The following is a 12,608-nucleotide window of genomic DNA, read 5'->3' on the forward strand; positions in this document are numbered from 1 at the left end:
ATATATGAAAGGATGTCATATGGAGGAGGGAGAAAGATTGTTTTCTGCTGCTCCAGAGAAGCGGACACGGAGCAGTGGATTCAAACTACAAGAAAGAAGATTCCACCTAAACATTAGGAAGAACTTCCTAACAGTAAGAGCTGTTCGGCAGTGGAATTTGCTACCAAGGAGTGTGGTGGAGTCTCCTTCTTTGGAGGTCTTTAAGCAGAGGCTTGACAGGCATATGTCAAGAATGCTTTGATGGTGTTTCCTGCTTGGCAGGGGGTTGGACTGGATGACCCTTGTGGTCTCTTCCAACTCTATGATTCTATGAAATTTGGGGAGGAGAAGGGGGAGGAGAATGGTGTTGATGGCAACTCTGGTCCCTCCAGGGTTGGCCCTACCATTGGGCAGAATGAGGCAACAGAAGAAGAAGAAGAAGAAGAAGAAGAAGAAGAAGAAGAAGAAGAAGAAGAAGAAGAAGAAGAAGAAGAAGAAGAAGAAGAAGAAGAAGAAGAAGAAGAAGAGGCGTGATTATGATTGGTGCTGATGACAACTCTGGTCTTTCCAAGGCTGGGCTGGCCCTACCACTGGGCAGAGGGAAGCAACTACCTCGGGCATCAGGTGCTAAGGTTTATTGGTTATTCCTCCAGCCATTCCCTTCTGTTGCCATGTGCCTGTTGCCTCCTGAGCCTGCGGATCTGACCTGCCGCCCCAGGTGTAGGGGATGATGCTATCACAGCCTTCACCAATCCAAGTGGTCCATCTCAGTTTAAGGCAGCTTCATACGTTCAGCTGTGGGTGAAACTGGAAAGTGCCTTGTAGGTTGAGTGACAACACTACACGTTGCAATCTAACGTGCTCAACATTGCCTGCCCCTGCTTTGCAAGACTGTCATCACAAAAGACTGGTGGTGGTTGTTTTGCTCCAAACTAAATGAGAAGCAACTGCCCAGGCTTTTAGCCAAATCAGACCACCATAGGATGCTGATTAGGAATACAGTGGTACTTCGGGTTACGTGTTTTCAGCTTGCAGACCGCGGGAAACCCAGAAGTTACTTCCAGGTTTTGCCGCTCGAGCATGCGCAGAAGCGCTAAATCACGTCATGTGTGTGCGCAGTCGCGGCACTGCAAGTTACGAACGCTGCAGGTTGAGGACGTGCCTCCGTCATGGAGTACGTCCGCAACCCGAGGTTCCACTGTACATTAGCAGCCTTCTGTAGGCTTCTATGGGATTTTCCTGCCACTCACAGGACACACAAAATCCCTTACAATGTAGAAGTGTGATTATACAATTTAAATTAAGATTAAATCAAACCAAACCCCAGAAGGCACCACCTTGCTTCCTGACAAGTCAAGAGGTGTGATTTTTGCAAGGTGAAAGATGCAAAGGCAGCCAGTTGTGCTGACTATACCAAATTGCATTTAGCCTTGGTGACAATCCGGCATTAGCACCGAGCAAATTGTTTGCTCATCCATCTCATTTTCTCTTGACTTGGTCACTTCCAGGGACTCCATATTGAGCCAGGCTAGATTTATTTCTTGGCTTTGATGGCTCCTGCTGTCATCTTTCATGGACCTCTCAAATTGACCAAATAGTCCAGACAGAATGAGTCAACGTAGCCCTGTGTCCCCTAGAGAGCTGTTATGTGCTATGTGGGTGTATATTTGTGAAAGGCTTTGTGTAGTAGGTTCACCATGTTAGGATTAGCACAAAGGGGGCTGATATTACCAGAACCGGTTAGTTTAGTTTAGTTTAATGTATTAAATTGATAAATCAATTCTCACAACAAAAAGCCTTGAAGCAACTTACAAGAAAAAATTATTATTATTATTATTATTATTATTATTATTATTATTATTATTATTACCCCGCCCATCTGGCTGGGTTTCCCCCGCCACTCTGTGCGGCTTCCAACAGGTACCAAAATACATTAAAATATCACAGATAAAAAACTTCCCTAAAGAGGGCTGCCTTTAGGTGTTTTCTAAATGTCAAGTGGTTGTTTATCTCCTTGACCTCCGATGGAAGGGCATTCCACAGGGCGGCCACCACTACCGAGAAGGCCCTCTCCCTGGTTCCCTGTAGCTTTGCTTCTCGCAGTGAGGGAACCGCCAGAAGGCCCTTGGCGCTGGATCTCAGTGTCCGGGCTGAACAATGGGGGTGGAGACGCTCCTTCAGGTATACTGGACCGAGGCCGGTTAGGGCTTTAAAGGTCAGCACCAACACTTTGAATTGTGCTCGGAAACGTACTGGGAGCCAATGTAGGTCTCTTAGGACCGGTGTTATGTGGTCTCGGCGGCCGCTCCCAGTCACCAGTCTAGCTGCCGCATTCTGGATTAATTGCAGTTTTTGGGTCACCTTCAAAGGTAGCCCCACGTAGAGCACATTGCAGCATAAATAAAATACAGTAGTAAAAAGACAGAAGTTTCCCCCTCTTTTATGACAGTATGGGATACCAGTATCTCTTTCTTCAGTGCCCTGGCAGCCTTTTTGTGCTGGCGCCCACAGCATGTTTATCAATATATGAATACCAGAACCTGTTTGGGGTTTTTTTTAACCAAAGATGAACCACTGTATAAACTCAATTAAAAGCATACAGTCAGAATAAAAACATGCAGTCATTGGTGCTGCCTAGAAGCCCAGGAAAATGAAAAGGTCTTTCCCTGGCACTGAAACAATGCCAAAGCTGGCAGGAGGCAGATCTCCTTGAGGGGGAGCATTCCACCAATGAGGGGCTACCACAGAGAAGGCCCTTTCTCTAGTTCGAGAGAATACACAGAGAAGGGCCTCAGATGACAATCTGGGCAAGTCCATATGGGGAGAAGTGGTCCTTTAGCTATAGCTGCCCCAAGCCACAAAAGGCTTAGCCAGCCTGTGTGGCCTGAGCTCTGACTCTCTCCAGTGTGCTCAGCTAGTGAGGAATCCAGGTCAGGGTTTAGCTCTTCTTACCCATGTTCCCTAGGCCTAGAATCACAGCGTCTGCAGCCTATCAGGCAAGATCCCTGGGTTTAAGATCAACTGGACAACTCATCTGCTCCACCAGAAATGGAGAAGCTTTTGATTCTGTCAAGGGCCTTCTTCCCTTGGGGGTTTGCATTTTAGTTGTGAGAGGGGCAGAAGCAAGTGGTGGGAAGGACCAGAACAAAAAGGGGGTGCCCCCTTCTCTCTGCCACCCACTTCTCTCTCATACTCTCTTTCTCCCTGCATAGTGGGCTGTATTGGAAAGGGCACATCTCTCTGGTCAGACGTCTAATCTCTTGCAGAAGCCATTTCTCTCTATATATTCCATCGCTCCATCCATTTTGGCTTCCCACCAAGACCACTGCCATTTTCTCCTTCCTATTCCCCTTCCCACCCACCCACCCCCTCTGAGCTCCCATCAAATTACACACCCCTTGGGCCACAGGTTCCTCCCCACTGGGCTACATCAATTGATCTCAAACAAAATAGTGGGGATATTGCATAGCTCCAAAGCATTTTTAATTATAAATGTTGCTTTTCTGAAGGACATCTCTTCCCATATGCCTTTGAAAGGAAGTCTCATATCATACTGGTAGCGGAGGCTGGTCCACTAGGGTGAACAGGGCCCTGCCCCACCAACATCAGCCTTTCCTCAGCCGGCACACACACCCCAAGCCTGCCTTCTTACTCACAACAAGTCCAGAGGGTGGCTCTGGCTGGCAGCTTCTTCCTGCTTAATCTCAGTTTTGCTTTTGCAGAACTCAGAAAGGAGAAGGCTGTGGACAAAGCTGGGATCAGTTGACTGTGCCTACTAAGGGCTGTGTTTGTGTCTGCTTTTGGCTCTGGCTCCACCTACAGTTGGCCTCCTGCCTTACACCCCCACCAGTCCCCCCAAAAACCCTGCAACTACCACTGAATACTGGAAATAACTGAGTAACTGAAATAAATGCATGTTCTTGTAGGGGCAGGGAAAGCTTTAAAGAGATGATGTCACATTGTGCGGTTTGCTTGGCTAAACATCTATTTTAACAAGCTTTCCTAGCTCGATGAAAAGGTCTCTGCCCTACATGTTCATTGGTACCAGTGAATAGCATGGTAATACTCAATTCATTATAAGCAGCATGGATTCAGAGAGTAAGGTTCACGGAGCTCAGCGGTGCTTACTTCTGACTGCATAAGTTCCAACTTGTAAAACTCGCTGAACTTTAATGAAATATCTGCAGCCAGGTGAAAGGCAGCCTTTAGTTTTTAAATTAAAATATGCAGTGCATCTTGCAAAGAAGTGTTACAATTTGAGCCACTAGCCTGAGGACCAAGGATCCAGACCTTGCTTGGCTATTGTCTTCATTCTCCAACTTCCTCTACGCTCGTCTTGTCACATCTTGAAAGCCTTGTCATCACCTCCTTTCACTTGACAGAGCAAGTTCCCTTGGCACTCCTGCAGATGACATCATCGCCTGCAGATGACATCATCACGATCATTGAAGAAAAGCCACACTTCTCCAGATTCCCCTTCTGCTATCACTTGATTGTAATAAAGCCCAGTGGCGTTGCATCCTTTGCTGGCGCCCGGGGTAGGCACACACACCTGCGCACACACCTGCTGGGCGGGAATGGGGGCAGGGGGTGAACAAAACCCATCGCTGCCGCCACCACCAGACATGGAAGGTTCAGGAGGCCATACTGCACTGCCTGCTCGCCCACATGGGGAGAGCCAGCCTGGCCAACGCGGCCCCTGACGGGCAAATCCATCAATGCTGACCCGGTGGCCATTCAGTGAAGGGGCCAAGGATGCGGAGGCCAGGCCAGGCAGGGCTGTGAGACCCAGAGACCCCTTGCAGTAGGCAGGGATCCCAGTGTGGGGGCACCCGGGGCACTCTCCCTCAAAATTATGCACCCGGAGCTAAGCCCCCCTGTCACCCCAAGCTGCATCTCTGATAAAACCTCTAAGTGGTTTAGCAAAAAGAAAGAAAGCCCAAAACATTAGACTTATGTGCAAAAGACAATTAAAACAGGCATTAAAAATAAGGAGAGAATTAAAATCAGCAATAAGTTCAAAAGGGATCGAATGACATGTAAACATCCTGCATGTCTGAACAGACTTCCGTAAGGAAAAATGTTTTAAGCGGGTGCCGAAAAGGAGGGCGGCAAAGGCGCCTGGCTGATGTCGATAAGCAGGGAGTTCCAAAGTGAAGGTGCTGCCACAGTTTAAAAAAAAACCCAAAAAACCTTACCCATGTGGCACCTGTAACAGTGTTTAAAAGAGGAGGAAAAGAAACTAAATGGAGAATGGAGTTGTTCAGCAGAGCAGAAAGCGTTTAAGCCACAGCAGGTTATTAAAATAGGCAACACCCTGCCTTGTTTCAGTAAAATAGGCCTGCCTGAACTCCTCTCCAACTGAGATGGCAAAGAGCGAGAGATATTTGAAGCCAGTCACCTTGAACCAGGTAACGACACTCCTATGGCTCCTTAGAGCATCAGCTCCGTGCCAAAGCATTGTAACTAACGAATGCACAGGGAAGCATTTGGGCTCAGAGAATGACGAATATGGCTGCAGTGGGAGGCCGCCGCTTCAGACTAACCTTGGGCTCAACAAGATGATAGAAGCTGGGAAGCAAGAAGGTTTTATCCAGTCCTGAATGCCCTTGACTACCTCCCTCAATGGGCAGGTGTTGCAGAATCTGGTGGGGGGAGGGGGAGAGCAACCTTCATTCTGCTCGAGGGTCAGATGAATGCCTGCAAATGTGTGAAAAGAAGCTTGAAGGCCTGGTGAACTCCTGAATGTTAAAAAAGGAGCGAGGAAAGAAAAATAATGGCTGGCAGGACTGAGGCCACATTCACACCCTAGATTTAAAGCACTACAATACCACTTTAAACAGTCATGTCTTCCCCTGTAGTTGTAGTTTCTGAGATATCAGAAGACCCCTATTTCCCTCACAGAGATACAATTCTCAGGGTGGTTAAAATAATCAATCCCTCCTCCCTGGGAACTCTGGGCCTTTGTCTCAGAATAAACAGCTGGTATTTTTCAGCTTTTTAAAAAATGGGGATCATAGCTGCCAAGTTATCCCTTTTTTTAAGGGATTTTCCCTTATGCTGAATAGGCTTCCTCGCGAGAAAAGGGAAAACTTGGCAGCTATGATGGGGATTACGGGCAATGAAATGCCAGCAAATGAAGTAGTCCATAAAAGAGTGATACTTACATACCCTCCTACATTTCTCTGATGAAAATAGGGATATATATTTTTAATTTATTATTTATACCCCACTCATCTGACTGGGTTGCGCTAGACACTCTGGGCGGCTTCCAACATATATAAAAGCATAATAAATCATTAAACATTTTAAAACTTCCCTATGAAGGGCTGCCTTTAGATGTCTTATAAAAGTTGTAATTTACTTATATCCTTGGCTTGGGGGGGGGGTCACATAACCCCATACCCTCCAACATTTCTCCGATGTAAATGGGGACATCCTACCATACCCTCCAACATTTCTCTGATGAAAACAGGGATGTCCTAAGTAAAAGAGGATTTCACGATGAAATCAGAAACTGGGGCAGCTTCTGTGAATCCGGAGCTGTCCCTGGAAAATAGAGACACTAGGAGGGACACAGGCAAGGGAAATCTGAAGAGGCCTGCTCTGTCGGGACAAAGGCCTGTCTAGTCCAGGACTCTGTTCTCGCAGTGGCAGCTTTTGGTCTTTCACATTCCAGAGGTGCCCAATGCAAGGCCAAAATTTGGAGCCTTTCACCTTCTGCTGAATTCACTATGTCACCTTTGAGGCACCCTGTGATGCCCCCTAGGCTTGGCACCCATTGTGGGGGAACCCGTTGTCGTGTTCCCCTAAATATGCCTCTGTCAACCAGACGCCCAAATGGAAACCCTGCAAGTAGGACTTGTGGGCAATGGCACTCTCCCCAGCTGTGATTCTCAGCAACTGGTGCTCAAAATTTGCATTCATTGCTCTGCCCACTTTTGCCTCTGGACCCACCCTCCACTGGCACATGGCCCGGGCTCTGGGAGATTGCCCAGAAGTGAATGCAACCCACAGGCTGAAGAATATTCCTTACCCTGGCATATGGCACATGCGGGCAAACCATGGGCTCCATGTAGCCTGCCATGCCGCAGAATCCCTGGGCATTTTCCACACTGACCAGCTATTTGACCAGAAGGGGAGAGATTGCTGTGCTCACCCAGCTAGGCGATGCATGGACAGCAAATTTAGCTTCGTCGCGACAACTGCGGAGCGCAAGCTTTAACCTGCCCCTGTCAGTGCTCCCGATAAAGCCAAGTTTTCCATTGCTAGTGTGCTAATAGCAAGGCAGGGACAGAAATCAAAACGCTGTGCTCCCCAGCTGTCGTAGCTGGGGAGGTGGGAGGTTAAAGTGTCTATGTGCATGGAAGGCGGGGAGAAAACATCAATGGGGGAGAAAGGCTTTATGCCTGCAAGTTGGAGATATGTAGAAAGGGCAATGTCATATGTCTGCAGGGGGGGACAAAATGGGGGGTTGGGGAGAGTCAGCTGGGGGGGGGGGAGTAAGAAGTTTCCCTATTTTCATTTGATGAATGTTGGAGGGTATGCATTTATCTATTAGTGAGTATGACAAGGCTGTATATTATCTCCCTGCTTATTTAACATATATGCAGAAGGCTGGACTGGATGAATCCCAAGCCAGAATTAAGACTGCCGGAAGAAATATCAACAACCTCAGATATGCTGATGACACAACCTTGATGGCAGAAAGTGAGGAGGAATTAAAGAACCTTTTAATGAGGGTGAAAGAGGAGAGTGCAAAATATGGTCTGAAGCTCAACATCAAAAAAAACAAGATCATGGCCACTGGTTCTGTCACCTGGAAAATAGAAGGGGAAGAAATGGAGGCAGTGAGAGATTTTACTTTCTTGGATTCCATGATCACTGCAGATGGTGACAGCAGTCACAAAATTAAAAGACGCCTGCTTCTTGGGAGAAAAGCAATGACAAATCTAGACAGCATCTTAAAAAGCAGAGACATCACCTTGCCAACAAAGGTCCATATAGTTAAAGCTATGGTTTTCCCAGTAGTGATGTATGGAAGTGAGAGGTGCATCATAAAGAAGGCTGCTTGCCGAAGTGTTATGTACTGAGCTGAATCCTAGAACAATAGGATTCAGAATCAGCGGGAGCTACCCAATCCAACTCCAGGTGGAAGTGAATCCGCAACCTGATTGGCCTGCTGGAGCAGCCAATCAGGCGGCTGGCAGAAGTGAATCTGCTACCTGATTGGCCTGTAGGAGCAGCCAATCAGGCTGCAGGCAGAAGTCAATCCACAATATAATTGGCCCACAGGTGTAGCCCTGAAGTAGCCAATCACGCAAGGCCCATTGTGTAAATAATGTATATAAGCAGATGGTTTTGGGAAAAGAGCCATTCGTCTTCTCTTCTTCTCCTTGATGAATATGAGCTGAATAAAGAGCATGAAATTCACTCTCGACTCCGAGTATATTTCACGAAGAATTGATGCTTTTGAATTATTGTGCTGGAGGAGACTCTTGAGAGTCCCATGGACTGCAAGAAGATCAAACCTATCTATTCTGAAGGAAATCAGCCCTGAGTGCTCCCTGGAAGGACAGATCGTGAAGCTGAGGCTCCAATACTTTGGCCACCTCATGAGAAGAGAAGACTCCCTGGAAAAGACCCTGATGTTGGGAAAGATGGAGGGCACAAGGAGAAGGGGACGGCAGAGGATGAGATTGTTGGACAGTGTTCTCGAAGCTACGAACATGAGTCTGACCAAACTGCGGGAGGCAGTGGAAGACAGGAGTGCCTGGTGTGCTCTGGTCCATGGGGTTACGAAGAGTCAGACAGGACTAAACAACAACAAATTTAAATGTTTAGAAACCATACTTTCATAGTACAAAAAAATACAACAAGGCAGAATATATCATGCAAAATTACAATCAGAAAAATAAAAACAGAAATGAAAATGCAACAACAGTTTTATTATTTGTACCCCATCCACCTGACTGGGTTGCTCCAATCAATAGCTACTTTCTAATCTGCAGGCCAGTCTGGGAGCAGCAAATTAGATTGTTTCACTTTAAAATATGGACCAAGTGAGTATCTCCTCTACCCTCACTTACCATGTGTGTAAGTTTAGGGAGGGACAGGGCTCTGTCAAGACTTTGAGAATCCTCCACACACACAGGAACTGAGCCTCCAGTGGACTTGACTGGCATTCCAATTATATCCTGTTAATATTGAATGAAAAGCCTTGACCACTTACGCAGCCATTGATCTCATATTCATTACAGTGGAAATATGAAAGCCCAAAGACAGGAAAGGTGACGTTTTCTGCCACTAATATGCAGATAGAGGAAGCTATTGGCCTTGGACTATCAAGTAGAGAAGTAAACGAAGAGCATTTGAGAGTGGTATCGACCTTTTCTGGAAGCAGAATGGGGGTTCCAGCCCTTTGCTTTCATCAGGACCGTTTCATAAAAGAACAAGTGAAATTATGGGCATGGAAATGGGTATAAAGATGGGGTGAGTAACCTGTAGCTTGGAGACAACACACAGCCCCCAACCCTGAAGGTTTTTGTGCCCACTCTCAAAGTGGCAACTTTAAATAAAGAAATAAATCTCAAATCACCTTTACGATGGTTAATGCTGTTTATGGCAACAAGTACTTCCAAGTTGATTCCCAGTTTACTTCTGCTGTTCTGCAGTTATTGAGCATCCAGAAATAAGCTTCCACGAACAGTTCCCTATACTATAGATGGAACGTCTGTATATTTGCATCACTAGGAATTGGCTTCCCATGCAGTGGCGGAGCTTCATGCCCAGTGCGGGCAGGGGGGCAGCCGCGATGGCACCCCACCGGGATCGCGCTGCCAGGGGCGGTGCGCTCCCCCCACACTTCTCATCCTCCACCAGTGTTCCCATGTTAACTTCCGTTCTCTGCTTGCAAAAGAATATGTGAAGTCCTTGTGAAAATTCATCAGCATTTTAATGCACTTTTCTCCTAAGAGACACGTTTGTTTGTTTGTTTGTTTGTTTGTTTGTTTGTTTGTTTTGCAATTCCACAACCATCTCCTGACTTAATGGACTCCTGATTTGGGAACTAGCTTCCAGATTCCCAGGGAATGAGGCATACCGCATCTCTCCCTCCCTCCCGGAATTTCAGTTTGTGTATTGTTTCAGGAAGTGTGAATTGGATAGATGTGAACTGAACTGAATTTCCCTGCAGCCCTAATCTCTATGCCCCAAATGCAGCATTACTCTAGCATTACTCTGCCAGCCCCATAGAAATTAGTGGGAGCCATTTAGGACTATTTTTCCAATGGTCTTTTCATAACCCTGTCCCCTTTACCATCATAGCACCATCCGAGGTTGTATTTCTTGGCTGGCTCAGAACTGACATCAGCGCCGAACACCCTAGCATGGGCCACATCTGATATCTTCTCTGAACCCTCTTCCTCTTCTGTCCATAAAGACTGATCTGCTTGTCCCAGGTATAACCCAGAAGGGTACTGTGGGCAGATGATGGCATAAACCATGTTGGTAGACGGACGGGTGAATGGACCCCTGAGTTGCCAGAGTGGACTTGGGGACTGATGGTGTTCCTCCAGTGGAGGCTGGCTCATTAGAACAAATGGGGTGCTTCCCTACCAATCAGTCACCGCCTGCCTGCCTTCTCTCTTATTTACAACCAGTCCAGGAGGTGGCTCTGTCTTATCAGCGTCTTCCTCCTCCTTAGTCCCAGTGTTGCCCTTTATAGAAATCAGCTGGAAGGAGGATGGGGACAAAACAAGCATTCGTTGGCTCTTTCGGTCATTGGCTCTGACTCCAACTACAAGTTGCCTCCCTGCCATGATTCCACGCCAACCGTTCCATAAGGCAGCAGCCATCACTGGGCATCTGGGTCTTTCATGGAGCCTGGCGAACAGCCTAATTGCCTCCTCTTTAAACCTCAGGTCAAAGATTTGTAGACTTCATCATCATAACGTGAGCTCTTGAGGGATGGTTTTATAAATTATTCCCACTATATTTTTCAGCAGCTAGTCCATGTTGGAAACCTCTTGGGCTTCTGCAACTTTTAGCACTAATAAGGCTTCATGCAACCCCAGAGCACCCTGGTCTCTTAAAACTCTCAGTCGCTTCCTATACCTGTATAAATAATACGTTAGTTTTCATTCCGTTAGGCGTTCGTGGCTAAATATCCAACTCAGCCTCTGTGAACATTGTTTTACTGTCTCCCTCTCTAGGCCAAGCTTGAACTTTTTATCTTTCTTTCTGTTTAGCTGCTTCCTCTAATTGCCCAATTTAAATTTCTATCTTCTTGCCTCTTGGGCAGTTCATATAACTAGAATGCAGGCTAGAGATCTCTCTTAAATTCACCAAAAGTAACTGTATTACCAAATGTAATGGGTGATGTAATTGAATCTCTGCCCTATCTAGGGCATTGCATTTAATACTATTATATAATTCCCAGCTGTTTCATCCTGGCTGCCTCTGGCCTTTGACCTTTTGCAGAGCCCTTCGAAAAGGCCTGGAGTGTATCATTAGCTAATGTCCCCCTATTCTTCTTCTGCACTCTTTGCTTCCTTTCTCTGGGGTCATTTCAGTGTGTGTGTTTTACCCTCAACTCTCCTTTGCTTCTCATCCTGTCTGGGATTCCCCTTCCTCTGCTGTCTGCATTGGAGCACCTTCACATTTCTAGGATAAACCCAATCCATGTTTAATTGTGTCAAAATACTCTGATGGAAGTGACCAACAATGCAGCTGTGGGCACAAATATGCCCCCAAACATTTCCTATGGTGCAGTGAAAGGTCTCAAAGCCCAAGAGACCTCTTCCTGCTCAGTTCCAGTTTGCACAAGATCAGCTTCTCCTACAGGCCTCGCCATCCCTATGTAAAGGGTATTCCGTTAAAGGAATCCAAGGACTCAACTTGGTTTGGTTTGGTCAACCCCCGAGAGGGGGTTGTGCCTGCGCTTGAGTCCAGGGGAGCATCTGGGGAGTGAACAGAATCTACTCCCAGGCTTTTCACCTACCTCAGGTGTTCACCCTTGGCTGACCTATGATGGAGCTCTGGGTCAGCGCTACCTGCACGGGTGTAGGGAGCTAGTCAAACCAGAGCCTATGCAACCACTCACTTTTCTGTAATCAATAAAGTCGTAGCCTAAATTCTGCCAAAAACCAAACTAAAATTTGAGTCAAATCTGTTTTTATTTAGGGGGGAGATCTATGGGTCTGAACAAACAAACTCCTGCGAGAAAGCCGGAAGAGTCAGCACTTCCAGTCATCGTAAACAATACTGAACTTGATGGACCAAGGAACTGACTCAATAAAGTGCAAGCTCTTATGTTTCTATTATTACAAACTAGTATCATGAAGCCCGTTAAATTAACGGGTGCTAGAACAGTGAGTTTGATAAGGGTGTTGGGCCTCCGAGGCCAGTAGGAGCGCCCAGGAGCAGCAGCAGCAGCAGGCGGCGAGGAGCGCGGCGATCCCACCCGGAGAACCCATCGCAGGCGTCGCACAGCCTCGGGAGGCTGCCCAAAGTGCCCTGCAGGGGGCTCCAGCCACATTGGAGGGCAGCCAGCGCCGCCCTCTTGCCCGCGGCAGGGAACTTTCAGCCCCTCTGGCACTTGCCCTGGCGCATCCGCCCTCCTCCTCCTC

This window comes from Zootoca vivipara, chromosome 11 (genome assembly GCF_963506605.1).
Source record: "Zootoca vivipara chromosome 11, rZooViv1.1, whole genome shotgun sequence".
NCBI lineage: Eukaryota > Metazoa > Chordata > Lepidosauria > Squamata > Lacertidae > Zootoca > Zootoca vivipara.